General features: G+C 56.1%; 1 protein-coding gene across 5 annotated transcripts in view; it reads right to left on the reverse strand.

Annotated features, from left to right (window-relative positions):
- Window positions 1-22,079, reverse strand: part of ELFN2 (extracellular leucine rich repeat and fibronectin type III domain containing 2) — a 71,847-nt gene extending 49,768 nt beyond the window's left edge. For 2 of the 5 annotated variants that reach the window (XM_061417403.1, XM_061417402.1), the window contains exons 1-2: window positions 21,878-22,079; window positions 13,050-13,197 (exon numbers count right to left, since the gene is read on the reverse strand). The gene's annotated coding sequence lies outside the window, so the exon portion shown is untranslated. Of the gene's footprint in view, window positions 1-11,054; window positions 11,174-13,049; window positions 13,198-15,011; window positions 15,153-21,446; window positions 21,849-21,877 lie in introns of those variants that run through there. The other 3 variants (XM_061417406.1, XM_061417405.1, XM_061417404.1) reach the window with 3 other exon arrangements.
- Window positions 22,080-27,971: the final 5,892 nt, after the last annotated feature.

Here is a 27,971-nt window from a genome sequence, read left to right on the forward strand (position 1 = left end):
ATCTGTGCCTTGGCTGGATGGGTGGTTTGGGCTCGCGGGTGCTTATTTTGAAGGAAGGGGAGAGAAGTGGGAGGAGCTGGAAGGCTGTGGTCTCGGGGGCTAGTAGGGGCTGACACCCCCACAACGCTCACATATAGCATCTCCACCCCCAACAGGAAGAGACAGGTTCCGGCCTCCAGAGACAATCTCAGACCTCCTCCCAGGGAGGTAGCGCTCATCCTAGCCCAAACACAGCTGGCTCAAAGGGCAGACAGCAGTGCCTGCTGTATGCACACACGTGCACACACACACGGACACAGACTGGGGAGAACACAGGCTCCACAGCAAGAGACGTGGGTTCAGATGCCAGCTTAGCTTTCTGAGTCTCAGCTTCCCCATCTGCAAAATGGGCAACACTGCTCCCTGCAAAGGGCTCTTAGAATTAGAAGGATGTCCCCAGTGCAGGGGAGAGAATGTTCTTCTGAGGGTGATCCTGGCCATCAAATTGCCTACCCAGTTTGTAGGAAGTGCTACCCAGTAGCACTTCTGAGAAACTGGAATGAAGCCAGGAGACAAGATAGGAGAGGGAGAGGGAGCCCAGAGGCAGGAGCCCTGTGGCTGCGCCAAGTCCAGCAGGTCTCAAAAGCTAGGCTAAGGAACCTAGACTTAAGCCCAGGACAACAGGAAACCAGTGACATGCTAGAGAGCCCAGGCCAACAGAAGAGTGCAGGATGAATTGGGGAAAATGAGAGTTGGCCTTTGAGGAGGCTGCTGTGATAGTCTAGACTCATGATGGTGACTCAATGCAGATAAAGGTAGCAGGGAGGACAGGCAATGGGATAATCGGAGCGCAGGACTTGGTGACCGACAGGCTGGGAGGCCAGGGGTGAAGTTCAGAGACGACTTCCAGGTCCAGGTGGCTAGCTGAAGTGGCTGGCTGAATGCTGGCAATGCCCACACTGGAATAGGGAACTTCAGAGAAGGAGCTAATGGGCCAGAAGGCAGGAGGAGAGAGGAAGAGCCTGCATCGGACAAGCTGAGCTTTGGGGGCCAGAGGGACACCCCAAAAGACATGTCCAGTCAGCAGGTAGCCACATCTATTGCCCAACAGCCAGAGGCAGGGCACAGAGAAGGATGAGACCTGGGCATCCCCTGTACACGGCTGTTAAGAGGCACCAGGGAAGCAGAGGGATCGCCCAGAGACCAGGCAGGCAGGATCAGCCCTCAGGGATGGACACAGGTGGGAGCTGACACTCATGCTCGGGAGCCTGCCACACGGCTGCACCAGGACCCAGACTAACCAGGTTCAAATCCCAGACCCTTCACCTCACCATCTGTGAGAGCCTGGGCAAGTCATTTCACCTCTCTGAGCCTCAACTTCCCCATCTGTAAAATGGAAATAAAAGTAATACCTACCCCATAGGATATTATGAGGAGGGCCATCGCCCTGGACCCTTAGGCTGAGCCCCAGAGACACAGGCTCTCTAGGAAGCAGCCCTTTCAGGGAGGGTAGAGACCACTGACCTTTGCTGAGCACCTGCCAGGCACAGGGCACCTAACAGGGGTTTTAGATCACACACAGCCACAATCAAGGAGGAAGGGCCTGGAGTCAGATGGCACCTGGCTAAATCCTGGGTCCCCTACTTACTAACTGGGACCAGGAGAGGCCCCTCGCCTCCCTGGACTTTGGCTTTTGAGACTGTGAAATAGGGTAATTAGGGTGTCTGCCCTGGTTCCTGGGATCACTGTGAGCATGGAATGTGAAAACATGTAAAGCATTTGTCACCTGCCTGGCACCCAGAAAGCACTACATAAATCATCACTTAGTTGTCATCAATCGGAGAAGGCAATTGCTCCCTATTCCAGTACTCTTGCCTGGAAACTCCCATGGACGGAGGAGCCTGGTAGGCTGCAGTCCATGGGGTCGCGAAGAGTTGGACAGGACTGAGCGACTTCACTTTCACTTTTTCACTTTCCTGCATTGGAGAAGGAAATGGCAACCCACTCCAGTGTTCTTGCCTGGAGAATCCCAGGGATGGGGGAGCCTGGTGGGTTGCCGTCTATGGGATCACACAGAGTCGGACACGACTGAAGCGACTTAGCTTAGTTGTCATCAATACAGCTGCTGTTACTGCTCTTCCCCACAACCCAAGAAGGTAGATGGACTGGCCCCCATCTAACTGAGAAGGACAAAGGCCTCACCCACCATAGTGTCCAGGACCTGGACCAGCCACCAACTGGTCAGAGGATCCTCTCTCCCCCAGCCCAGGGCAGGGCCACATGAGACCGCCTGGGTATGAACCCTGCCCTGGCTGCTCCGAGCTGTGTGACCTTAGATTAGTCACCTCACCTCCCTGAGCCTTAGATTCTGAGCCTGAAGAAATGAGGGTCCCCTACCTGCACAGTCATCTGAGGATAGAGCAAGGAAATACACAAAAGGCATCTAGCTGAGGGAATGTACTCAGTAGGTGCTCAATAAAAGCAGCAGTTATGATTAATTTTTGGATGTGAAGACCTGAAGGAAGGAATGAATATAGACGAACTCTGACAGAGGGGGTCCCAGGTGTGATGCCCTCCCAGGGCCATGCAACCACCAGGGGGTTGCAGCCTGGGCACCCACCCACAGGCACACCTGCCCTGGCATTCCTCCACCAGGCCACCCCAGTCCACCGTGCCCCCCAGCCACACCCACCCCCACCCCTGCCACCCCTGCAGCAAGCACATAGCCACGCGTGCTCCCACCCAGCCCCGTGACCAACCCCGCAGTCCCTCCCCCTCCCCCGCTCTGCATCTGCTCAATTAGGGAAACTGGGGAGTGAAGAAAACAAAGACTTAATTTCTGAGCTAATCAGCCTGCCTCATACTAATTACCATCCTCCCGGGCATTAGGGCAGACTTCCTGGGGGAGGCAGAGGGGGAGTCTGGTCCCCAGGAATGACACCCCTTCCCCCAAAGCCTAAGACAGCTCAGTGTTGGGGTGCAGGGACAAGAAGACTTGGGCAGGTGGGCCTTCAAGGTGGGGTTGGAAGAAGGGGACCCAGAGAATTCACTGGGTTCACAGCAGGGAATGTACCTTGGGCGGGGGGTGTGACTTGGACAGATCACACCCTCCCAGGGCCCCCTTCCAGGACCCCTGCCCCTTCCTGGGACAGCCTCAGGCTGTGGGGGAGGCCCCAGAGCAGGTGCCTCAATAGGTGTCCAGCCCACGGCCTTGGCAGAGAGATGGACAGATGGACACTTTAAAGCTGAAAAGCTAGAAAATTGAGCAATGATCAGCGTGAAGCTTTTGAATCATGGCATAGAGTATGTGTGCATTTTGGAGTGTGTGTGTGTGTGTGTGTGTGTGTGTGTGTGTGTGTTGCATCTGTTTACGAATGCACAGAGGGCTCAGAATGGGAGCCAGGAGGCCTGGCTGCAGTTACCAGCTTGGCCCTGGGCAACTCTCCGACGCCCGCTGAAATTCAGACTCTCCCAGGAGACAGTGCTGGAGGGATCACTCCTAAGGTCGCTTATTCCTCAACCATTGCTTACTGAGCATCTACTGCGTATGCACCACTGTGCTAGGGATACAGGCTCAGCTGTGAACAGACCTACAAGGTCCCTGTGCTCAGGGCTCCCGTTGCGGTGGACGAGCCGGGAAGAGCCACAGAGTGCAGGCTGGAGAAAAATCCCCCTATAGACCCTGCAGAAGGTGAACCAGTGTGGCCAAGACAGGGCTACTGTAGGAAGGGTTGCTGCTGCATTCCTTAGAAAAGGCCCTGCTCAGCAATGACTTCAGATAATCTGAACTGTCTGTGGGTCCCAGTACAAATCCCTTCTCTGTTCTGGGCCTCAGTTTCCCACTTGCAACAACGAGGGAGCAGGACCAGAGGGTGTCCAGGGTTCACCCCAGCCCTCACAGGAGAGGACGCTCCATTGTGTCTCCACGGTGGGTGTGTCTGTGTGTGTCCCAGCCCCCGCGGGCCGGCTGCACCAGGTGGGAGGTGCCCCCAGTGATGACAGGGACTGGCGGTCCATCCCCTCAGACCCATCCTCTCCTAATCCCAGGCTCCCAAGGGCACACACTCCCCTCTCCTGGCACAGGGCACCCCTTAAGCTACCTCCCTCTCAGCCTGTCAAGGCGCCATCACAGCTGCCACCACGTGCTGAGTACCCCCCACACCGCATTGCACCAAATTCTAACAGCCCTGCCAAGTAGATACTGTTACCCTGTTTTACATATGGGGCAACTGAGGCTCGGCTAGGGCAAGTGCCTTACTCAGTAAATGATACACTAGACGCTCAAATCTGGCCTGATCCCAAGCTGCCACAACTACTGGGTGCCAAGACCACCTTCCTGGACCACTGTCAATGCTCAGACCAGGGGACCAGGCTGGCCTAGGAGCCAGTTCAAGCACTGCCCTCTACAGACTACCGAGGGCATGCAACACAGCAAAGCGGTTGGGACAGCCCCGGAAGCCGGATGGCCCAGGCTCAAATCCCAGTCGCACCACTGACTCCCTGTGTGACCATAGGCAGAATCCTTAACCTCTTGGGGCCTTGATTTCCCCATTTGTAAAATGGGGATAATGGTATTTTGCTGGATTGTTGTGAGATTTTAATTTTTATAAAGTTCTTCAAACAGTGCCTGCACAAGGTAAATGTTATACGTGTGTCTGTGTGCTCACTCAGTCCTGTCCGACTCTTTGCAGTCCCATGGACTGTAGCCCACCAAGCCCCTCTGTCAAGGAGATTTCTGAGGCAAGAATACTGGGGTGGGTTGCCATATCCTCCTCCAGGGGATTTTCCCAACCCAGGGATCAAACCTGCTTCTCTTCTGTCTCCTGCATAAGAACCTGCAAACGAGTTATTTACCACTAATGCTACCTGGGAAGCTCCAAATGTTATATGGATATTGTTAAATAAAAGGCATAAATGACTCGCTTTGATTCCACGGGCAGCCTGAGAATTGGTTCCCACTGAGGGTCGGGGTACAGCCAACACTCAAACCCTGGGCCCAGCTGTCTCCTGACAGCACTGAGGTGTCTCCAGCTCAGTCAAGAGAACAAAGAAGTTCTGGGACTGACCAGACTCAGGTCCCTGGGGGTGAGAGTGCAGCCTGGGGGTCAAGCCTCTAGACCCTGTACCCACCTCCTGAATCTCCTCCTCCTGGGGGCTGGGACTCACCCACCTGCCCTTCCCCCAGCTCCAGAAGGCTTCGGGCACTCTTGTGACTACTCAGGGGACCTGGGCAGCCAGGTCATAAAGCAGCTTCCCTTGGTCCTGGGACCCAGCAGGTGGGGATGGCAAGGGGTGGCTTGGTCCCCAGCACGGCTACAGCCATCTTGATCTGGGCATCCTGCTCTAGGGACAGCCAGGGACTTCCTGGCTTGGGACCCCTACACCCCACTGCTCCCCAGGCTCTGGTGGGCCCTGCAGGAAGGAAACCCATTCAGAATGGGGGTCCTGCCTAAAACCCTCAGCCCACAGTGGAGCACAGCCAGTCACACTCAGCGCTGGCAGCAGACCCTCACAAACGAGGGCATAGGGAAGCCGGCTGTCACAGGGCAGCCGGCTGGGTGAGAGAGGTGAGGATTTGAAGTCATGCACTATTACTGAAAGTGGAAAAACTGTAATTGACCCAGTCACCCATAACATGGACAGCCGTGTGAGGGGACCCCAGGCCAAGGTGGATCGGGATGAGTCCCGCTGTGCCCGAGGGGAGATGCCTGGAGCGCGCAGTCACGGCCTCCTGAGTAGAGACAGCAAGTCGAACCCCATGGGTAAAACGCTGGTGTTCAAGTATCTATAGGTACCCAGAAATATGGGCAAGGCCCCCAGTGATGTGGGGGCAGCAGCTGTCCCAGAGCACGTGTCAGGCCCCTAGTTAGAAAGAGGGTGCACACACTCACGTGCCCTTTTACATGCACACACTCCAACACATTGCAAACACACGAAAACACTCTGGGTGCATGTGCTCACACCCACGCACGCCCGGCTCTAGTGCATCCATCTCTCTCAGGTGGCTGAGGGAAGGATACGAGGGCTGCCCCAAACAGACAGGGAAGGTCAGGCTGTTGGGGGTTGGTGCAGGCCAGACGGTGGGCAGATGCAGACAGAGGAGACAGAGGCCGAGCTAAGAAAGCTCAGCCCAGGCCCTGGGTGACCCTGTTCCACCTGCAGCCATTTCAGCCTGACCCAGAGGTGCCGTGGAAAATGAAAGTGCCCAAGCTAGAAGTTGCCAGACCACGTTCTACCTTCAAGCCCGGCCACTCAGGGCAGGGTGACCCTGGCCCAGTACCTCTGTGGTCATCAGCCTGCCCATGGATGCAGGTGTTCGTGCAGATCCTCTAGTTGGAAACCTCCAGAGTTCTAGGGTCCTGATTTCCCATCAAATCCCACCTCCCCATTGTCCCCAGGGCCCTCAGCATCTGCAGCTGCCTTAGAGACCCAGATGGTCTCCCTTAAGCTCCCTCCCGAGTCCAGGACAGAATTTCTGGGTCAGATGCCATCTCAACCAAGATGGAAGTTCCATCTCCAAAGCCCCTCACCTGCCAGCAACTTCAGCACCAAATCAGTAAGCAGAAGAGGAGGAGGAGGAGGATGGGAGGCAGTAGGTATCAACAGCATCGGCACAGGACTGGATGGGTGCTGCCTTTTAATCCTCATAAAAGCCTTTGATCCCATTTTACAGATGGAGACACTAAGGTTCAGAAAATGATCCACCCAGAGCCAGGCAGCCAGCAAGCGGATGAATGAGCCAGGATGGAACCCATGCTGCCTACTCCAAAACTCATTATCTCTTTCCACAGCATCTTGCTCCGCAGGCACTGGGGAGAGTGGGAGGAGCTACAGTGGCAGACACCCCCACATTTCCTGCCCTGGCATCCCAGGCTTTGGGATTCCACAAGCCACCGCCTGTCCTCAACAGCCTGAAAGGTTGTGGCTGGAATGGCCGTGAAGCCCTTGCCTGCCTGCTCCCAGGAAACCCAAGAAGCAGAGTTAGCATTTATTGACTACTCACTGTATGCCAGGCACAGGGCTAAGCACTTTATAGCATCAACCTTATGAGGTGGTTACTATATTTATTTCCATTCTATAGGTGAGAATACTGAGGCACTTATGGGGAGAATCGGGGGAGACCCAAAACCTGAACCCACATGCAGGACCACTGTGTCACCCCTCTTTACAGCCCCAGGAGTTTCTCTGTTCTGATCTGCTGTCCCTAGGCCAGAACCCCAGAGTGTCTGGCAAATGCAAGAAAGGCCTTGCTCCCCCAGGCTCTGCTGAGCTCCAGGAGCCCTGAGCCACCAAGGCCTGGGGTACCTGCTCTGTTCTGCCAAGCCTTTTCTGTGGTCTGTCTCCTGCTAGGATGCTTAGGGTCCTCGGCTGGCCCCAACTCTACCCTCGAGGTCCAGAAAGAGTGAAGGACCAGGCAGAGTCACACAGCAAGTCAGAGGCAAGAAGGAGCCCTGTCTCCACCTAAGAGCTCAGCCTAGACTCTGCCCTCCCTCTTATGCCTGCAAAGATCGAAGCTGGGTTAGCAGAGCTGTGACCACGGGTGGAGGCAGAAGGTGGGGGAATGGGCTTTTGGCAGCTTCTGGAACTCTTCACTCAACTCCCAACAGCCCTGTGGGCCTACTCTGTGCTTCTCCCTCCAGCCCCATTTCATTCCATCCCCTCCAGAAGCCCGGCAATGTCCCCATTTCACAGACAAGCAAACTGAGACTCAGGCACACATGACCACTCAGAATCAGGACCTAACCCACCAGGCCTTGCTTCCAACCGCAAAACAGGCCCTCTTGTAGGCCCCGCCTTGAATCCAACCCCTTCTCAGTCCTCAGGGACCGCCTCTTCCAGGAAGTCTTCCCAGAATTCAGGGAGACTCTACTCATTTGGACCGTCCTCTCTTCCTGCACTCAGAAAGCAGATGGTTCCAGAAACACCCACAGTGCTTCCATCCTCAGACTGGGGCTGTGTCTCCCTCAGACAAGGATCCTGGTGGCTTGGCCTCTCCCCACCTCCCCTAAGACCTGAGGCTCCCAGAGGACAGGGCCACCACACTCTCCTTCCTTCAGACCAGGAGTCATGAGAGTGAGACTCCCAACCCCTCCTTCTGCACTTCCATCCACAGAGCCCCCGGCCCAAGGCTCTACCCCTAGCAGGACCTCAGACCATGCCCATGCCCCCTCCTCTCACTCCCTCCTGGCACTCGTTCAGGCCTGGCCCGTACCAGGCAGGCTACCCCCTCCCCTGTCTTGTCCATGAATCCCACCTCTGTTGGGTACCACAGACCCCCCTTTCTCCTCCCCAAACAAATGGGGTCTTGAGTGAGACACTGGGATAACCACACACAAGGCTAGATCTATTCTCGGGGTGAGTGAGGCTGCCAGCACTCCGTGGGGGGGAGTTGGGTTGGTGGGAGCGGTCTGCCCATCCACAACCCCTTGAGGTCCAGCCTCTGGAATCAGGGCCACTCTAAGCTCCCATCCTGGAGGGCTGATACCAACAGCCCTCCCCAGGGAACCCCAGAGCAGACCCACCCCAGACACTTTCATCACTCTCTCCCCTCCTCCAACACAGAGGAGACAGAAGCCTCCGAGCCTAGGTTCAAATCCCTGCTCTTGCCCTCTGGAAGACTTCCCCAAGCCTGAGTCTGGGCATTCGGAAAATGCGTATAACAAACCTGCTCTGCAGAGGCTGCTGCGACTGTGAAAGGGGATACATACAGGAATGGCCCGGCGCATAGTAGGTGCTCAATTAAAACCTCTCTCCTCTCTGATCTTCTCTCTCATTTTCTGAGGGCAGTAGGGGTGGAGTGGGACCAGAGAGACCAGGCTGCTAGGGCAGAAAATGGCCTGTCCCAACACAGAAAAAGTCCTCTGTTCGGAACTCAAAACCTCATACCCCTCAGGGCTGGCAACAGGGCCTCTGGGGACTGGAGTGATTCAGCAGATGCTGTTTTCCCACCCTAGGGAGGGGACCGTGGAGGCAAGTCTGCAAACCAAAGCTCAAAGCCCACTGCCTCCCAGAAGCCAGCTGAGATCAGCCAAGATAGTATCCCCATTTTATGGACAAGTAAACTGAGACACAGAGTGATTAATTTGCCTAAGGCCACACAGCTAGCAGGCAGCTGAACTGATTTCTTTTGACAATTCTGGATGCTACTAAAATATTTTCCTTCCGGCAGGAGACGTCCCTACTTAAAGGCCTTTCTGTGATTCTGCCTCTGTGTTCGGAGTAAAGTCTAAACTCTATAGCCTAAAAAATGCAAAGCTCCCCACAGCAAGGAGGTGTGGTATAGCAGGAAAAGGACTTGACCTGGAATCAGCCCAATCTGGGGTCAAGTGCCAGGTCGTCCACCTACTTTCGGTTGTGTGTCCATGGGCAACTACCAACCTTCCCTAGAGCCACTTTCCTCATGTGTAAAATGGGGATGATGAGATGGACCCTCCAGGGTAGCCGGCAGGTTACGCATTCATGCTGTCACCATGTATTGATTGAACATCTACTGTGTGCCAGGCCCCATTCAAGGCCCTAAGGACAGAGCAGGGAACAAGACAGAAAAAGCTCCCACCTTCATGGAGCTGATACTCTGCCACAGTAGGAGGGTGGATAGTAAGTGCTCAGTAGCTCAGTCATATCAGACTCTGTGACCCTTTGGACGGTAGCCTGCCAGGCTCCTCTATCCATGGGATTTTTCAAGCAAGAATACTGGAGTGGGTTGCCATGCCTTCCTTCAGGGAGTCTTCCAGACCCAGGGATTGAACTCACATCTCCTGCGTCTCCTGCACTGCAGGAGGATTCTTTATCGCTGAGCCATTGGAGGAGCCCCAAGGATAATAAACAAGCAAATAAACAAAATAGCATAAGCTGCATTAGGGGTTATAAGGAAACAGAGAGAAAGAACCAGAACAATGAACAGAGCAGTAGGGGGTGGGGGGAGCTCCCTGAGGAGTGGACAATGAGCCAGAACAGGAGATGGCCACACCACAAGCCTGAGGAGCAGCAATGGGCAGAGAAGGAACAGTCACTCCTGTAGAAGGAACAGCAAGTGCAAAGGCTGGGGAATTCAATGAGACCTGGAGCATGTGGGAAAATGCCTGGCACACAGCAGAAAATCGGTAGAGAGCAGATGTCAGTATTACTGCTATGAACCCTTTAAGCTTCTTGAAGCTTGCTTTCTTTCTGCTTCTGGAAAGTGAGATGCCATGCGGATTCAAGGGACTTCTAGATCTCTTCCATGTATCTGAACTCATTTAACAGAACCCTTGTTCCATTATTATTCCTCCCATCTTGCAGGTGGGGAAACTGAGGCTCCTGAGATCCCACAGCCCATAAAGGGCAACATTAGGATATGAACCTGGGTCTTGTAACCCTCAGCTCTTGCCCCTGCCAGTCTTCTGTGGTCCCACTGCACTTAGAGCACTCGGTTCCTCCTCCACCCCATCCGAAGACAGCTCTGACTGTTACAAAGTCTCCTGTGACTAACAGAGGTCTGTACCTGGTTGGGCCCACTTCTGTTATTTGGGGCCATCCAGGACCACTCTCTCCCCTCTTACCCAACTCAGCCTGAAAAGTGAAGAAGGTTGACAGGTTCTAGAAAGAGCAGCTGCCACTCCAGGAAACACTTCCCTGTATGTTTTAACTTCATTCCCCTGCCTCACATAGTCAAGGTGATCTAACGACTCTCACTATGCCCATTACACAGATGAAGAAATTGAGGTCCAGAAAGGCAGAGAAAAGTTGCCAGGCCCACCCACCTAGACAGTGGCAGAGGCAGGATCTGAACTCAGATCTCTGTCACTGGAAAGACATCCTGCTGGTCACTTCCCAGACCCCTCAGATGTCCCTCTTTGTATATCTTTTTCAGTCCCTTGCCTGGCTTGTCCTCTGGTGGTGCCAAGAAGGTTAACAGGACAGCTTTCCCCTGATACTTCCAGGGTACCACCAGCCAGGGGTGGCTGAGCTGGCTCAGAACCCCGGGCCCTGAGGAGGAAGCCAAGGGGCTGCGGTACCCCGGCACAGCTAGGGGTACAAGGCCCACATGACTAAAGTGCACGCCCAGGCCCCTGGAGCGAGCAGGCAGGGAGTACCTGACAGGGAGCACCAGACAGGGAGTCAGCCTGGAGCACCGGACAGGGAGTCAGCTTCCTTCCTGACTTGACAACCAGGCCCCGCCTCCTGCTTCCTTGATGTCAGGTCAGCACCTCCGCTGCTCAAGGAGCACAGAGAAGGACAAAATGAGCCAGATCTCTGGTGAGAAGTCACCCTGTCCACCCCAGGCAAGTAAGAAAACCATTCAAAAGTCATTCTTTAAAGGCATTACGATAATGGTGGTAGCAACTACTTTCTCAGAGTCTACTGCATGCCAGGAACCAGGGCATCCCAGAAGTTATCTCAAGTGACAGCAACCCTGAGAGGCACATGCCTCATCTCCATCTTACAGAAGGGGAAACTGAGCCACAGACTCAAACAGCTATAAGCAACAGAGTCAGGATTTAAACTCTGTGCTCTTTCGTGTTGCCTCTTAGTGACATTTAAATGGAATGTGTGCTTCTGGAGAATATCTGGGGACTGAGGGAAGAGAGACAACTCTGAATGGGGTGGAGAGGCTCTGGAGGAAGGAGTTAGGCCTGAAAAGTTGGGCCTTTGGGGAGGCAGGCACCCAGGATGAACCCCAGTTCCAGGGCATCGGTTCTGTGTGACCTTGGGCGAGTCTCTTCCCCTCTCTGATACCTCAAAGGCAAGCATCAGTGCTGGGCTTCCCAGAGCTCAGCAAACACGAAGGACAGGGGCAAAGTCATCTGGGGACACACAGGGAGGACGTGTCCAGATGAGGGATGAGTGAGGCCCTGAAGAGGGAGAGGGCTCAAGGAGCAGAGGCAGGAGCATTGGGTCACGAGGTGGGCAGGAGGCCTGGCAAGAGGAGGCCATGGGAGAAGGGAGGCCAGGGGTGTAGCAGGGGCCGCAGTCTGGTCTGGACAAGACAGGACGAGCAATGGGAGCGGGGAGCACAGCTCAGGCCTGCCCAGGGTGCCTCACTCCCGCCCCCAAAGAACCCTCCTTCAGCCTGTGCCAGCAACACCAAGACCAGAGCAGCAGCCCTTCCCACATCGTCCCCTCCTCTGGTCCTCCATGGAGCAGCCACCACCCCCACTCCCTCCCTGCACAAGCCTCTTCCAGAGCACCCAACACCAGCCCTCCCCTGGGGAACCCCAACTCCTGGCCCAGCCACAGCCCCTCCACATGGGGACCACCGCATCTTAGAGACAACATCTCCCTCTCCTTAGCAACCACCAACACCAAGCCCAGACAGCCAGCCTCCTCCCTCTGTCTCCTCCTCTCCCCATGGAGACCACAATGCCACAAAGGCAGCTCCCTTGCCACAGCACCCGACCTGGACAACAACTCCCTCCACGTGGCCACCACCAACACAGCCACAGTGACAGTGACAGTCTTGGCCTCTCTCCTCTCAAGGGCCGCCACCAGCCCCAGCTGGGACAGCTCTTGCCAGCTTCCCTGCCTGTGGCCTCCTAGTGTGAGACTGCTCTCCTGCCTCCTTCCAAGTTCAATGACACTGGATCTGGCCTGGTTCTGATGCTGCCGGCACTTCTCTGCTCCCAGCTCACTCCCAGCCCCTCAGTCTTCCCCTGTCTACATGGAAAGGCCCCCACCCGAGGCAGAAGAGGCCATGATCTCCCAGGCCATCCCCTGGAAGCCAGTCCTTCCACCCCCAGCTGGGGTACAGATGTCCCCGGCCCTGCTGGGGCTCAGCCAGGCCCAGCTCAGGCTCTCAGCTGGGCTACAGGGCAGGAGTGGGATCTCTGAGCCAGCAGGGGCTTCCTCCCCACCCTCCCCAGTGGACTGGCCCAGCCCCTCAAAGACCCACCATTCTGCCAGCTGCCTCACAGGCCCTGTGGAAGGGAAGCTGGGGAGGAGCAGAGTGGGGGTGCCTGCAGCTGGGGGCAGGGGCGAGGGAACAGGAGGCAGAGGCCGGGCTACATCACGGGTTTTCAAGGCCAGGTCATGTGAGCCGTGATCACACACAGCTACACACTCACACACCGTGAGAAGGACCCTGTTCTTACCAGATCTCTGCAGGTGGAAGGAGCCCCTCTGACCAGTGAAGCTCTGTCCCTGGCCTGGTCTCAGGCAGGTCCCCACGGTAACAGCAGCAGCGGTGGCAGCAGCGGAGTCTCAGGTGCGGCGGCAGCTCTTCACCCAAGTCCTCTCCTTCTGTGAGGAGGAGGAGGAGGAGGCAAGGGGAGAAAGGGGAGGGAGGGAGAGGAGAGGAGTGGGGGACAGCAGGAGGGAGGGAGGAGGGAAAAATGCTGAAGTCTTGAAGGGTACACTCACTTCTTTCTTAGGTTTCCCATGGCAACCGAATATACCACAAATGAATATCAGTGTGAGAAGAGGGAGGGAAGGAGTGGAAGGAGATGGAGGCAGAGATGGAGAGAGATGGAGGCAGAGAGATGGGGTGATGAGAGCAGAGAGATGGAGACAGAAAGATGATGGGGCAAGAGACAGGGAGGGGAAGGGGCTCGAGACCCAGACGGAGGAAGGGGACTCCCAACCCTACCCCACAAGTTGCAGGGGTGAGAAGAGGGGAGGGGTGGGGGCCACAAGGCTTCTTCCAATCTCTCCATGGCCCCTGGGCAGGAGGTGCAAACAACAGATGGAGAGATTTTCTGGGAGCTGAAGGGCCCCCATTCCCACCCACCTCATCCCTTCCCATGTCCTTCACTCCTAGCTGGGCCCACAGCCTGGAGGGTCCTCCCAAGTCATGGTCCCAGCCCCACACCTCACTTCCCATCACAGACACACCCAAGTGGGGATGGCCACACGCACCCCGCACTGACCTGATGCCCAGTACCCACGCACACCCCTCCAACCACACCGCCCTCTTCTTAGTCACCCCAACACTGACTGGGCCCGCCCCCTTCTACAGCTGGGCCTCTTCCTCTCTGCTGCAGGGAACAAGCACCCCTCCCCTACCCCAGCACATCTCTTGTTCAGAACTTTGCGAGGACTGGCACCCACCCCTGTGGCCCCCCACCTGTGCTCTGCCAGGTGTAATGTCTCTGCCCCGCTGCTCACACACCCTTAGAGCAACGTACCTGTCTGACCTCCACCTGCAGAGACTCACAAACCCCCGACAGACATGCCGAATCTGCCCTCCATCTGTGCGCACACGTGCACATGCATACACTCATCCCGTCCCGCGGAGGCCCCTCTCTGCCTGGCCCCACACCTCATCAGCCCAGATGGTCCTCCTGGCCTTCCCCCGCAGGCAGGGGCTCACACCTCGGCCCCCTCGACAGGGCCATTCACAAACATATTGTAGACCCACCGCGTGCTGACAGCCAGCGGCAGCAATGAAACAGAAACACACACTCCGCCACCCCCCTTCCATTCGCCCTCCCCGCGATGCCTCAAATCCACCACCCCCAGCCAGAGCAGCTAAGGAAGCAGCCAGCTAGCTCCAGCTCCAGGTCCGGAGGGACGCTCTTCCCTCTAGCTACCGGGCTCACACTTGACCCTGCACCCAGTGGCCAGCAGGGATGGGACGCACCCTGCAGGGATGGGCTACACACTATAACCTCACACACACACTGGCACCCATGGGGCACACCCAGACAGCAACCAACCCCCCAGAATTTCACTCTCCCTCAGACACGTGTACACACAGACCCTGAGGTACTGGACCCAGCTGCCCACAGAACCAGACACTGGGGCGTCTGCCCTAACTTGGCGACTGGCACATGTGTCAACATACCTGAGACACTGCACAGACACAGGTCAACACACTCACAGAAACACATCGGCCCCTGCTCACTGCGGACCATACCCCATGCACATCCAAACAAACAAGCCCACAGGGGCCCCTGTAGGCACACACAGGCCAACACATACGTGCATCCCCAAGCTGGCTCACTCTGGGGGGCCACTCTGCACACGCATAGCCACGCCTGCATCCGCGCCCATCTCTCCCAGGGCAGTTCACAGAGGCGCCCCCCATCCGGCCCACACCCACTTGACCCACACACCCCATCGAAAACACGGGGCATCGGCGGGTCCTCATTTCGGCCGCCCCCTCGGCCCCGTTTCCGTGGGCGCGGGCCGGTTTATGATCGCGCACACCGCGCCGAGCCCAGAGGCCGTGAAATTGGCTTCGAGCGCCGGGAGATGCGGCTGCAAATTCTAAGCACAGGGAAGTAAGGTGGAAACCCGGCCAACGCGGCCGGGCCGGCAGCGCGGGGCTGGGGCTCCGCAGAGCGGTAGGCGGCCGGGATGGGACCCCGCGGAGTCCCGGCTGCCGCGCTGGCGGCGGGGCGGCGGAGGCCGTATGGGCTCTCCTGCCTCCTCCGTCCTCCTCCCCCGCCCCTCCGGCTCTGGCTCAGGCCCCGCCGCCGCGCACGTGCCCAGTAGGAGGCCCGGGTACACCGCGTGGGCCAGCCTGGGACTCGCCCCCTGGGCGGAGACACCCCGCCGCCCGCCAGGCCCCGGATCTGCCTCGGCCAGCGTGCCCACCGGATGAACAGCCTCGGGCCGCCGCTAAGCGACTCTGCGTCGCCGCCTCCTCCTGGACGCCTTCCTGGCTCTCCACCCTCCTCCTCCCGGCTGCTCAGCTCCGCACTCCACCCCCGCCTCTGGCCTCTGCTCACAGGCACAGCCGCAGGCTCAGCTCCACCCGCGTCCTCGCACCAAAGGCAGGGAGACGGGAGGGCATCGCTCCTTCCAAGATGCTGGGGCAGGCCCTCTCCAGCCTCACTTCCTCCCCACCCCACCGCACTTCAGTTCTTTACCAGCAGTGAGGCCTTGAACCGTGACCCACACTCTGCCTCCATCTCTCCTCTGTGCAACAGCGAGGATGCAGAGGGTCGTTCTGAGGGTTTGACGAAGGATTCCTTGAGCAGGCTTAGAACAGCAGTCAGTGAACACGAAGGTTACTAATCAGTGTTAGTCAGTATCGGCCTGGGTCTTAATGTCGTGTCACTCAAGGGAGGGCGCCTAGATTCTCTGTGTTCAGGCCCCCTTTGGATATCGGATATGGCTTTGATGCCTACCAGGTTGTCGTGGGAGGAGTCCGGAAGATTCCCTGGAAGAGGCAGCAGCCCCCTCAGCTGCCATCCACCCCACAAACAGGGTGAATTCATCTTCTGGAAATGCACTAAAAAATGCAGGTTCCTGGGCTCCCCATCAACCCTACTGAATTCAAATCTCTGCCAGCAGGGCCTGAGGATCTGCATCTAAATAAGTACCCACAGACTCTGATCCTCTCTGACAGAAAGGATAATGCTGGATTTCTTAGCTCTGATTTTAGGGTTATTTAGGTTGTTGTGTGGTTGATCTCCAAACTTCATGTCCAGACTCATTGTCCCAAATTCCACTCCGGGCTTTCCTACCTCCAGGCCTCAGCTCACATGGTCTCCACCTGGCATGCCCCCACCCCAGAGGCCAGCTGGACCTCTTCCACAATCCTCCAGCCAAAATTAAACAAGATAATAGACAGTATTTTGCCCTGAGCCTGGCTCGTAGTGGGTGTGCAATCCTGGGGACTCTGCAGTGCCCAAAGCGGAAGCCATCACCACCTCTCCAGCTCTGCTTCCAAGGCTGGCTCAGCACCAGTCCACGGTCTGCCGGGTCACAGACTAACAGGGACTGCCCGTCAAGCAAGCCCTACTGTGTGCAGGCCCCATGCCAGGCGCCTGGCAGACAATCCGGGTGTCTCGTGTCTCCTCAGGACAGGAACTCATCTCTGGGAGTTCCTGTCTGAGTCCCAGGCACACAGCAGTTATACTTGAGTGAGACATCCTTGTAATATGTGTGTGTGTGTGTGTGTGTGTGTGAACTGAATACAAAATACATCAGCCCATTCTCAGTAGCTGGTAGATGAAAGAAAGTTGTTCAACAAGTACCTTTTGAGGGCCTGCTAGTCTCTGCCTGTTTGGTGCTGACACACTGTGGGAACAGGAGACCTCCCCCCAACCCACTCCAGGTAATGACAAGGGCGGGGAAGGGAGGGCGGCAGGCAGGCTGACCCCACAGCCTGTGTCTCCCCCCACATCCAAGGAGAACTGTAGGGGAAGAGAGGTGATAGAGACAGGCCAAGAAGGGAAACTGAGTCAGCCTTGAGGCAGGGCCCTTGGGAATGGCTCCCTGCTTGCCCAAGAGAGGTTCTGACCAGTGTGCGCGCACACACACACAGACACACCCACAAAAACATGCCCTGCTCCCCTCCCAGCCCCTCTATACACTCCACTGGGAGGTATGCTGCTCCCGGGTTCTTCTCGTGCTTCCTCGGGCTATCCCAGCCTGGCTCTAGAAAACAATTTCTATGCATTTCAGGGAATGAAACTACCGGCTGAAAAGAGAGAAGGACGGACACACACACACACACACATAGCCCAAGCCCCATTCCAGGGAACCAGGAATGAATAAAGGAGACAGATGGGAAGGGGGAGGGAAATCATCTAATTGACACCTACTATGTGCCAGACACAATGCTACATGCTTGTCATTCCCTTATGTAACCAACCCGAGTTAGGAATTCAGTACCACTACCCCCACTTTACATTGAGAGACAGAACCTTCTGGAAGTGAATTCTCTTTCCCGGGACACACATCAAGGAGACAAAGAGGCAGAATGGGGGCCCTGAGTTCCTGCTCTTCGACAAGTCAGACAGGGAGAGGGAGGAGGAGTGGTCTGGGGGGCCCCAGCTGAGGCTTTGACAGCCTCAGGCCTAAGGAAGATGATAATCCTAGAGCGTCATCCCCTACATTACCTAGGGGAGCCCCTACGGAGCACCCACTGTGCAGCCAGCACTGTGCTAGGCACTGTGGGAGAATCTGGGAGCAAGGCCTGCCTTCCAGAATGTCACAGGTCAATACAAAGGGAGGGGGCGCAGGGGCTGAGACCCAGGAGCCTTACTGCCCTTCTGTCCCTGCAGCCACACCCACTGCTTCCCTACAGTAGGGTCACTGCCCCCATTTCCAGACAAGCAAAGTGAGGCCCTGAGAGGTCCCTCAGAGAGAGGGGAACCCCGAGATGCCCCAGGTCCCCTAGCAAAAGGCTTCATCAGTTAATGGTTAACAATGCAAAGAGTACACTCATGGGTCTTCCAGTCCTGGTTCTGCTGCTGTGTGGTCAGAGCTGGTCAGTAACCTCTCTGTTTCTTGTCTGGGAAATAAGGAATAATAACAACTGTACTGCAGAAGGCTTGGTGGGATTAAACGAGTACGCCTATAAAGAGCTTCCCACCAGGGCTGGCTCTCAGTACAGGCTCGATGAATATCAGCTAATATCATTATTATTATCACTATAATTATTGCTGTCAGCAGCACCGTGCAGCCAGCGCCCTTTCCCTGGCACCCCGGGTGTAAGCTTTCCCAGGTGGTTCCCCAGTCCTCAGGGGCTCTCTAGGGCCTCTCTGGGGGCTGTCTGCAGAGCTGGAGGTGGCGGGGAGGAGGGGATTCTATTATTCCAACCCTCCCAGACACCATCCCCAGTACTAGTGACAGCGCCTCTGCCCCAGGTGCTCATTGAGCCAGGAGAAGGTAAATTTAATAGGGGATTGGGCTGAGACAGCAGGAGGCAGAGGATTGAGTTAACCTGGACTATTAAAGCTTTCCCTAAAGAGGCCTGACTTGTTAAGGAGACTTGGGGTTCAAGGCAATCTGCTTCCTGGCTGTTGGGTCTGCACAGCACGCTGTCACAGCAGTTTTGGAGCGGGGGACATGGGGGTGGGGTGGCAGGATGGAGGACCTGGCTTGGGGGCACTGGAGCTGAAGTGGTGAGAGTAGCTATGATGGGTACCATCCCGACTGCCCAGGGAGGTGCCACTCTCTCCTGCTCAGCAGTAAGCCTCGGAGGCAAGCAGCCGCCACCTCGGAGACAGACGGGGAGGCTGATCCCTGCGTCACACACAGCCAGGACAGAGCAGAGGTGTCACTGGAACGAGGACTGTGTCCACAGCAGGCACCTTGCCAGACCTCAGGGGACAGGGAACCAGCCTGGGGAGCAGTCTCAGAGCCCCCGATGAGCACCCCAGGCCGACCCCACTACAAAAGGCTTGGCGCTGGATGCAGCCGTTCCTATCAGTCGGGCCACCTCGGAATCTCCTGGGGCCCCAGAACAAGCAGGCACTGGACTGGAGTCAGGAGGCGTCTACTGCCGCCACTGAGCTCCTTGGCCTTGGGCTCCTCACCCTGACACTTCCCACTCCTCGCCCCTCTGCAGAGAGCTCTCTGTCCCTCTGTTAAATGCAGGTGCCCTGCCAATCAAATGGGGGTCTCCCCACACCCACCAGCAGGGGAGTTCTTACTAAGGAATGAAACAATAGCTTACTTTGCCCTCTGGACCTCAGTTTGCTCATCTGTCAAATGGCCACATAATAGCCGGCCTGCCAGCCTCACAGGACTGCCATAGGATCCAAGGAGAGAAAAGAAAGCTCTTGACAAAGTTCGACTTAAAGCAAAACAGGGGAACAGCTGCTCTAGGTGGGGCGGGGGGGCACAGAAGGCCAAGGGATGGGGCTCACTTCTACCATGGGCTGGACATCTGGCCCCCCAGAAGCCCACTGCCTCCTGTAATTCCCCCCTCAAGTCCCTAACCATCTCCCAGGTGACAGATGAGAACTGGAGGCCCAGAGAGATGACAAGAATGTCGATATCACAAAACACAGAGTGGCAACATGGAGTGAGAGCCAAAGGTCTCCGGCTCCCTCACTGTGGCTGTTTTCTGTTGTCATCTGCACTGACACACACACACACACACACACACACATGTTCACCCACCAGAACACACTCATCTGAGGGTCTGTGAGGCCTGACTAGGATGGGGTGGAGAAAAGGGACTGGCAGGGTCCCAGGCAGAGGGGCGAGAGGGGACATGGGTAGGCGGAGGCAGCAGAGATGTGCCACTGGGGGGGGGCAGGCCTTATGTAAATGGGTCCACATCCACTCAGGAAATGGGGCTTCTTGGGAAGGACTGCTCACTCCAAAGCTCCACCCCTCTCCCCTTCTCACCTTTCAAAACACAGGGATGTGACCCCGTTGAACCACATACCCTTACGGTGACACCTCCCTCACCTGCCCACTGACATCATCCCGGTCCTTGGGGGTGACCTCTCACACCGCTGTCCCAGTGACGTCACTGGCAACCTGGAGCTGACGTCACACCCAGAGATCCTCACTGACGTCACACAAACACACTTCTCCCTGAGACCCCCCCTTCAGTTACTCTGCTTCTTTCCTGCCCTGGGTTCAATGGCCCAGAGTTCCCGCTGGTGTACACAGCTCACTCAGGACAGGCATTTACAGACAGCACCTGTGTGTGTGTGTGTGTGTGCAGGCACAGACCTTACTCTCCCCAGACACGTTTACACATATATGTGGACGCACATGCCCTGCTGATGGCCTAGACATGACACGTCCCACAGGTGCCCATAGGCTCTGAGAACAGGTGTGTGAGCCAGGCACACACACATAGACACATGCAAATACTCTCCCCCCAGGCCGCTCTCCAGATGAAAATGTCCCTCCTCCGTAACTAAATCTGGTAGCCTGGGGCCTGCAGCTTCCACCACATCCCTCCAGGTGCTGCCAGCACCCCCTCCTCCCCCCCTTCTCTCCTCCGACAGCCTGGCCTGCTGACAGCAACAGCCGCAGCCCAGACACACACTCACACACACACACACTCTCCAGTCCAACACCTGTGTCTCGGCAAGGGGATCCAAGCGCCCTCCAAAGGCAGGCACTGGGGTGGGAGGGGTCCAGGTGGAAGGGACCCAGCAGGGAGCCCAGAGCTGCAGAAAGTGCCTTCAAGTACCACGTACCACGTTTCTCCGGAGCCGAACCCAGCAAGGGTCAGCACCACCATCCCAGTCATCTCGCTTCTTGGGCACGCCTGACACACCACAATCTGGCCACCTCTGTCCTGGACACAAGCTCCCCCAGTGCACACATAGACAAACACACAGCCTTCTCCCTTCCAAATATGCTGCTGGACCACGGACAGAGAGAGTGTGTGTGTGTGTGTGTGTGCGTGTGTGTGTGTGTGTGTGTACAGACAGAGCAGAGTCCATCCCTGCACACAGCCTTGTGTGCGCACACAGAACACACATCCTTTCCCACGTGTACACATCATCTTACCAACCAACACACCCACCCCTTGTTGCCCCCCTCTTCTGCCAGTTGTTGGAACACACACACACACACACACACCAAACCAGCATTGGCCTTGGCCCTGCCAGAGCTGCAGTCTGCCGATTTCTGCTGCCTCCCTGCTTGCCCCACACCAGCGCCATCAGAGGAAGGGGCAAAGCCTTCGCAAAGGTCCCCACCCCTTGGGAGCCCCCACTCCCCAATTCTGGTCCTCTTACCAAACCATCGCCCTCCTGCGGGGAAGGGGAGTAAAGCCCCACCCTAGCTCCCACCCCCCCACCTCAGCTGTCATCCCGCACCAATCAACTCCCCCTTACCAGCCAGAAGATGAATTCCTTGACCCCCGCACCACTCCCTGAAAGAGGGGTGTGAGGGCCCCCGAATGGCAAAGATGGGGGCAGAGAGGCGCGCTGTTGTACTGGCTGGCACGACCGTCCACCATCAAACCTCTGCACCACCCCCCGAAACTGCTCACCTCACCGACCGTCCTCCTTGTCCTCCCACCCCGCCTCCGTCCACCATCCCCAGCCCTGCACAGGGTGGTCTTCCCCGAGGAGGGAGGGGGGCGTCTCAAGGGGATCCCGCGACCCAGGAGGTGCCGGGGGTGGCTTTCCCCGTCTAAACCTCCCCCGGCTGAGTTCTCCTCCAAGCCCCACCCCCATGGCGGAGCGGGTGTCCTCCGGTCCCAGCGCCCACTCCCACCGTCTGGGCCGGCCGTGGGCTCTCAGATCCGAAGGAATTCACTCACCTCCGGCCCCTGCCGGGCTCCTGGCCGAGCACCGCCTCCGATCGCGGCGGCTGCGGGGCCTGCGCACGAGAGTGAGTGCGAGAGCGGGGCGATGCGCTCGGCGCCCGGCGGGCTTGGTGCGTGGCGTGTGTCTCTGGCGCGGCCGGTGTGTCTGCGAGCCGCCGCCGGGTGCGCGCAGACCCCGCCGCCCGCCTCGCGCCTCTGCCCCGCCGGGGCCCGCGCCCGGGAGGGGGTTGGAGCGCAGCGTGCGTCAGGGGCCGCGGCCGCGGGCTGTCCGCCGCCCTCGCCGCCCGCGCCCGCGCCCTCCGCAGGCCTCGCCGCAGCGAGACCCCTCCCGCCCCCTCTCCAGGCTCGATGCCGCCGCGGACACACGCACGCTCACAGACACACGCCCGCTGGGCCGGGGCCGCGCCGGGCTCCGCCGCTGCCAGCCGAGGCCCCGCAGACGACCAAGTCCCGATCACGCCCTGGCCCCCGGCCCCGCTGACCCTGCGGGGACCCGGTCCCACCGCCGGCCCCCGGCGCATTCAACAGCTGGAGGCAAACTTACGGCGGGGCGAGCCGCCCTAGGTGCGCGGCGCCCCCCAGCGCCCGCCCGAAGACGCCTGCAGCCCCTGGACTTCCCCCTCCCCAGCAGGGGACCCACCGCCCCCACACCCCATCCCCAGCAGCCCGCTCCCCGATCGCTAGTCCTGTGGTCAACCCCTGGCAACTGGAGGAGTGTGGCTGCTGTGTTCCCATTTTACAGGCAAGACAACTGAGGCTTGAGGAGTGCAGGGAGTCCCCCAAGGTTAGAAGCCAGCTTGGTAGCAGAGACAGTACTACTAGACTCCAGGTCTGTCTGTCCTTGAACCAGGACTTTGAGCGGTGCTCACTACCTTTCCCCAGCCCTCGCGAAGTATGGCCAGGGGCGCATTGTGCTCTGCTGCAGCCCAGAGATGCTTCCTAAGGCTTTGGAGCCCTAGCCTCTCCCTAGCCACCCACCGTCCCCCACATAAACACAGAGGGAGGAGATGCAGGAGGAATCTCTGGCATGAGGGGCCTATAACCCCCCACCCTACACACACACACACACACACACACACACTTGGGCACACAAGCACCCAGTAAGAAGACTTGGCTTATGTCCCTCCCGTGCAGAAAGAAACAGCCCCCTCCTTGGCCCCTGGGGCCCGCAAACCTACTGGCTGAAGCCCGGCTAGGGACAGGCCTTAGGCGTCTCAATCACTTTTATGGGGCCGCATGCGCCAATGCCAGCCCTCAAGTCGTGCACAGCAAAATGGGCTGCAGGAACTCCCAGAAGAAGCATCTCATCCGGGCCAGGAATGGAAGAGACTCTCTGGAAAAAGCCATTGCCTGAGCTGAATCAACGGATGAGTAGGAGCTGGTCAACTGAAGAAGGTGGAGGAGGATGTCCCAGACTGCGGGAACATCATGTGTAAGGGCACAGAGGCATGAGACCACCTGGTGTGTGCGAGGAACTCCTCAGAGTTTAGGTGTTACTAGAGCATAAAGAATCTGTTCAGAAATTCCTCTATTTTGTCAACTGAGAACCGAAAAGCAGGTCCAGGCATGGAGGGCAGACAAGCTCTGAGAATTAGGCCACCGAGGTCACGGTTTCTTTGAGTAGGAGCAAAACTGTTGGGTGTCCCACTTCTGCCCTCCACAACTGCACTCCAAGCTGGCTGGCACACTCCTATCCACCCTTCAAGGCCCCTTGCTGCAGACCCAAACAAGCCATTACGTTGTCTCTGCCCTCTAAACTGAGGTCTCCTAGAGGTCAGGGACCATATGGACCATATGGCCCTGCACAGGGCTGGGCGAGAAGCAGGGTCCCAGCCGAGAGTCCTTGCTAGAAGGAACGACTCGCGCACCGCACCGCCCACCTCAGGCAGACGCACAACAGCCTCTGCGCCCTCTGGTGGATCTAGGGAGCAACAGCAGAAAGCTCCCCAATCTACCCCATGGCTGAGGCTCTGCGGTGCAGAGGCCTGCCAGAGGCGGGCGCTGGAGGAGGTCAACCAATTCTGCTCCGGCCCAAGAACCTCAGCAATGATTCCAAGGAATACAAGGCAGCAAAACAGTCTGTTCTGGTTCAGTTTGCGTGACTTTCCTAGTCCTCTGCCAAAGGACAAGTCACACCCCTCTCTGAGACTCGTGCCCCCGTGTGTGTTAAATGGCTTCGGTCGTTGTCTGACTGTGCGAGCCTATGGACTGTAGCCCACCAGGCCCCTCTGTCCATGGGATTCTCCAGGCAAGAATACTGAAACGGGTTGCTATGTCGTCCTCCAGAGGATCTTCCCCACCGAGGGATCGAACTCGTGTCTCTTAGGTCTCCTGCAATGGCAGGCAGGTTCTTTACCACTAGCGCCACCTGGGAAGCCCCTCTGAGCCTCAGTTTCCTGCTTTGTGATATAAGAATAACAGAAGCAGCCCCGTCTCCAGCACAGTGCTGGGACTTACTATGAGGGCACTCCCTTCCCCTTGGAACCTCCAAGTCTGGTGGATTAGCTCTGAAATTACTTTAAGCTCTGAAGCCATTCTAAGATTCTCCCTTCAGAGGCTTTGTCCTTAGCAGGCAGACATAAATTGGCAAGACTTTCAGACTCTTAACTTAGTCACTGCCACCAGGTAGAAGATGGAATTGACCTAGGCTAACTAGGGTCATGGTGGTTCACATGATCTGGACACCCAACTAAGCTTTCTCTAGACCAGTGCCGTCCAATAGAACATTCTATGGTGGTGGAAAGATTATATATCTGCATCATCCAATACAGTAACCACTAACCACATGTGGCTATTGAGTGCTTGAAATTGTGGCTAGTGGGACTCAGGAACTGCATTTTTAATTTTTATTTTATTAATTTAGATTTAAATGGCCATATGTGGCTAGTGGCAACCCTGTGAGTTAGCACAGGTCCAGAATTACAGCACCTTTCTCCCTACAATGGAGCCCAGACAGAGCTAATACATAACACACACACACACACACACACACACACACACACACACACGCACGACCCTGAGCTCCCTGACCGGACCTGGGGGTAGAGATGAATCCACTGCTTGCAATCTCTAGCTGGACAGGTAAGGTTGAGACAAACGCAGGCAGCAACAAATCCATCCCCATGGTCCTTGTCCTAGGTTAGGACTTACCATCTCTCACTTGAACACCTGCAACAACCTCCCTCATCACCCACCTATTTCAACCCTCCAGTAGCCCATGCAGAGATGAAGTGTATTCCTTTTTTCATGATGATGCTGAGTGATTGACAGCAGCTACCTGGGTGCTTCCTTTGCAGTGTCATGATCGATTGGTGATGTCTGCCTTGGGTGCAGACACAGAGATGAATGGTACACCCTCCCTGCTAAGGAATAAAACCCAAACTTCCTGCCTTGCCCAAATAAGACTCTCAGCAGTCAAGCCCTTACTTACCTTTCCAGCATCATCTCGTATCATCCTACACATGCTCTGGATCCCAGATACCAGTGCCTGCCCTTTCCAGAACATACCATGAATCTCTCACCTCTCCACACTTTTGTGCTTTTGAGCACGCTGTTCCCTCAACTTGGAAGATTTTCCTCCTTTCCTATTCCTTCCCCACCAGTCTACTTCTAGTCTGTCATCAGGTACTGCTCAAAGTCTGCCTCCTCAGTGAAGCCTTCCCTGACCACCCGTGAGCTGAGCTGACCAAGGTACTTCTTCCTCCACTGGCTCCCAGAACTGTCTGTGCAGGCCTTAATGACAGCACACATCACATCCTACTATTATTCACTCTCATGTGTGTCCTCCCCCAAATTATTTCTCACGCTGACACCTCTCTCATAGTAGCTAGCTTGTATGGGGCTCACTCAGAGCCAGGCGCTGTGCAGGGGGCCCTTAACAGAAATGATTCTCATTAAAAAGTCACAAAGTTTAAAAAAAAAAAAAGTCATAAAATGAACATTAGAGATTTTTTGTTTTGGGAACCCAGCACCTCTCCCCCTTCCCACAAGCCTCCCAAGTTCCTCTCTCCCCACTGCCATGTACAGTCTTGGTGGAATTTGGGTCAAGGTGCCACCCCCAGCCCCAAGCTGGGCTAACTGAGTTGTGACTAGAGAGATGTATGGACGGGAAAACCAGCCACAGCAGAACCATCCCAGAAGCCTCAGTGCCAGATGAGGTGCAGGCATTTCCAGCTGCCTGGCCCCAGACCCTGGGATCTTCCAATAGTGCCTGGGAGTTGCCCCTCTCAGCCCACCTGCAAGAGCCCTAAATTGACCAGATGTGGCTCACACCCAAATGACCGCAACTGCCTTGGCCATGTCACCATAAGGACCTGTTTCTGGAAGATCTTACTTTCTGCAGGCTTAGAGAAAAGAGGAGTGAGAGTGTGAAGAGCCCATAAATTGCTAAAAAAGCTTCATGGGCTGTTTAAGGTGAATACCAAGATCTACCCTTTGTACTTAGGTAACTTTTTTTTCATTCAGTCTACATGGCATTTCGAATTGATGCTAAAAAAATTAGGTTAAGTGATTGTTCCAGAGAAACACACACACACTGACCGTGTATGGGGTGTCATATTCCTATTTTGGATCCAGACCAAAAATCAGATTTTCTGCTGTGCTTCCAATGCTAGAACCAAGGGCTATGATCATTCAGAACAGGAACCAGTGATGAGATTCAGAATCCAGAGGACAAATAATGAAAATTCCCCTACTAAAACCCCCGCCTCTTGTCCACCATGGAACCGTCCCAGATTGAATATAGAGAGACAGATGTGGGCTGTCTTCTTGGGAAAGTGGGGCCACTTAGCTGAGGGCATTTTGTTTTGCTGGGCTCTGTGACAGGTAAGGGTGTGCCAGGTTAAAGGTAGAGGTTCAGTTCAGTTCAGTTCAGTCGTTCAGTCATGTCCAACTCTGCGACCCCATGAATCGCAGCACGCCAGGCCTCCCTGTCCATCACCATCTCCCAGAGTTCACTCAAACTCATGTCCATCGAGTCGGTGATGCCATCCAGCCATCTCATCCTCTGTAGTCCCCTTTTCCTCCTGCCCCCAATCCCTCCCAGCATCAGAGTCTTTTCCAATGAGTCAACTCTTCGCATGAGGTGGCCAAAGTACTGGAATTTCAGCTTTAGCATCATTCCTTCCAAAGAACACCCAGGGCTGATCTCCTTCAGAATGGACTGGTTGGATCTCCTTGCTGTCCAAGGGACTCTCAAGAGTCTTCTCCAACACCACAGTTCAAAAGCATCAATTCTTTGGCACTCGGCTTTCTTCACAGTCCAACTCTCGCATCCATACATGACCACAGGAAAAACCATAGCCTTGACTAGATGGACCTTTGTTGGCAAAGTAATGTCTCTACTTTTTAATATGCTGTCTAGGTTGGTCATAACTTTTCTTCCAAGGAGTAAGCATCTTTTAATTTCATGGCTGCAGTCACCATCTGCAATGATTTTGGAGCCCCCAAAAATAAAGTCTAACACTGTTTCCACTGTTTCCCCATCTATTTCCCATGAAGTGAAGGTAGAGGTTAGGGAGCAAATATTGCTGGGCATAAAAAGGATGAGAGGATTTGGAGCTGGGAATTGAGGGAAGGTTGGCAATATAAGGACTTCTCGGTGGGGTTCAGTGGTTAAGAATCCACCTGCCAATACAGGAGACAGGGGTTCAATACCTGGGTCAGGAAGATCCCCTGGAGGAGTCAACTCATTCCAGTATTCTTGCCTGGGAAAACCCATGGACAGAGGAGCCTGGCAGGCTACAGTCCATAGGGTTGCAAAGAGTCAGACACGACTAAGGGACTGAGCCCACACACTTCAGCAATATAAGCCCCTCCCCCAACTTCAGCCTCCCCTACCACCTCTCCCCACCACTTCCTTTAGGAACGTCTACATGCTTATCATATGTCATCTGTTGCTGTGGTACAGATTACCTCGAAGCTCAGTGGGTTCAAATAGCAAAAGAATAACTATTATTTCACAATTCCTGTGGTCAGAAATTTGGGAGTGAATGATTTCAGCTTCAGCTTCCTGGTGGCTCAGTGGTAAATAACCCGCCTGCAATGCAGGAGCCACAGGAGGCTCGAGTTAGATCCCTGGCCTGGGAAG

Source organism: Bos javanicus, chromosome 5 (assembly GCF_032452875.1).
Source record: "Bos javanicus breed banteng chromosome 5, ARS-OSU_banteng_1.0, whole genome shotgun sequence".
In the NCBI taxonomy this organism is placed as follows: domain Eukaryota; kingdom Metazoa; phylum Chordata; class Mammalia; order Artiodactyla; family Bovidae; genus Bos; species Bos javanicus.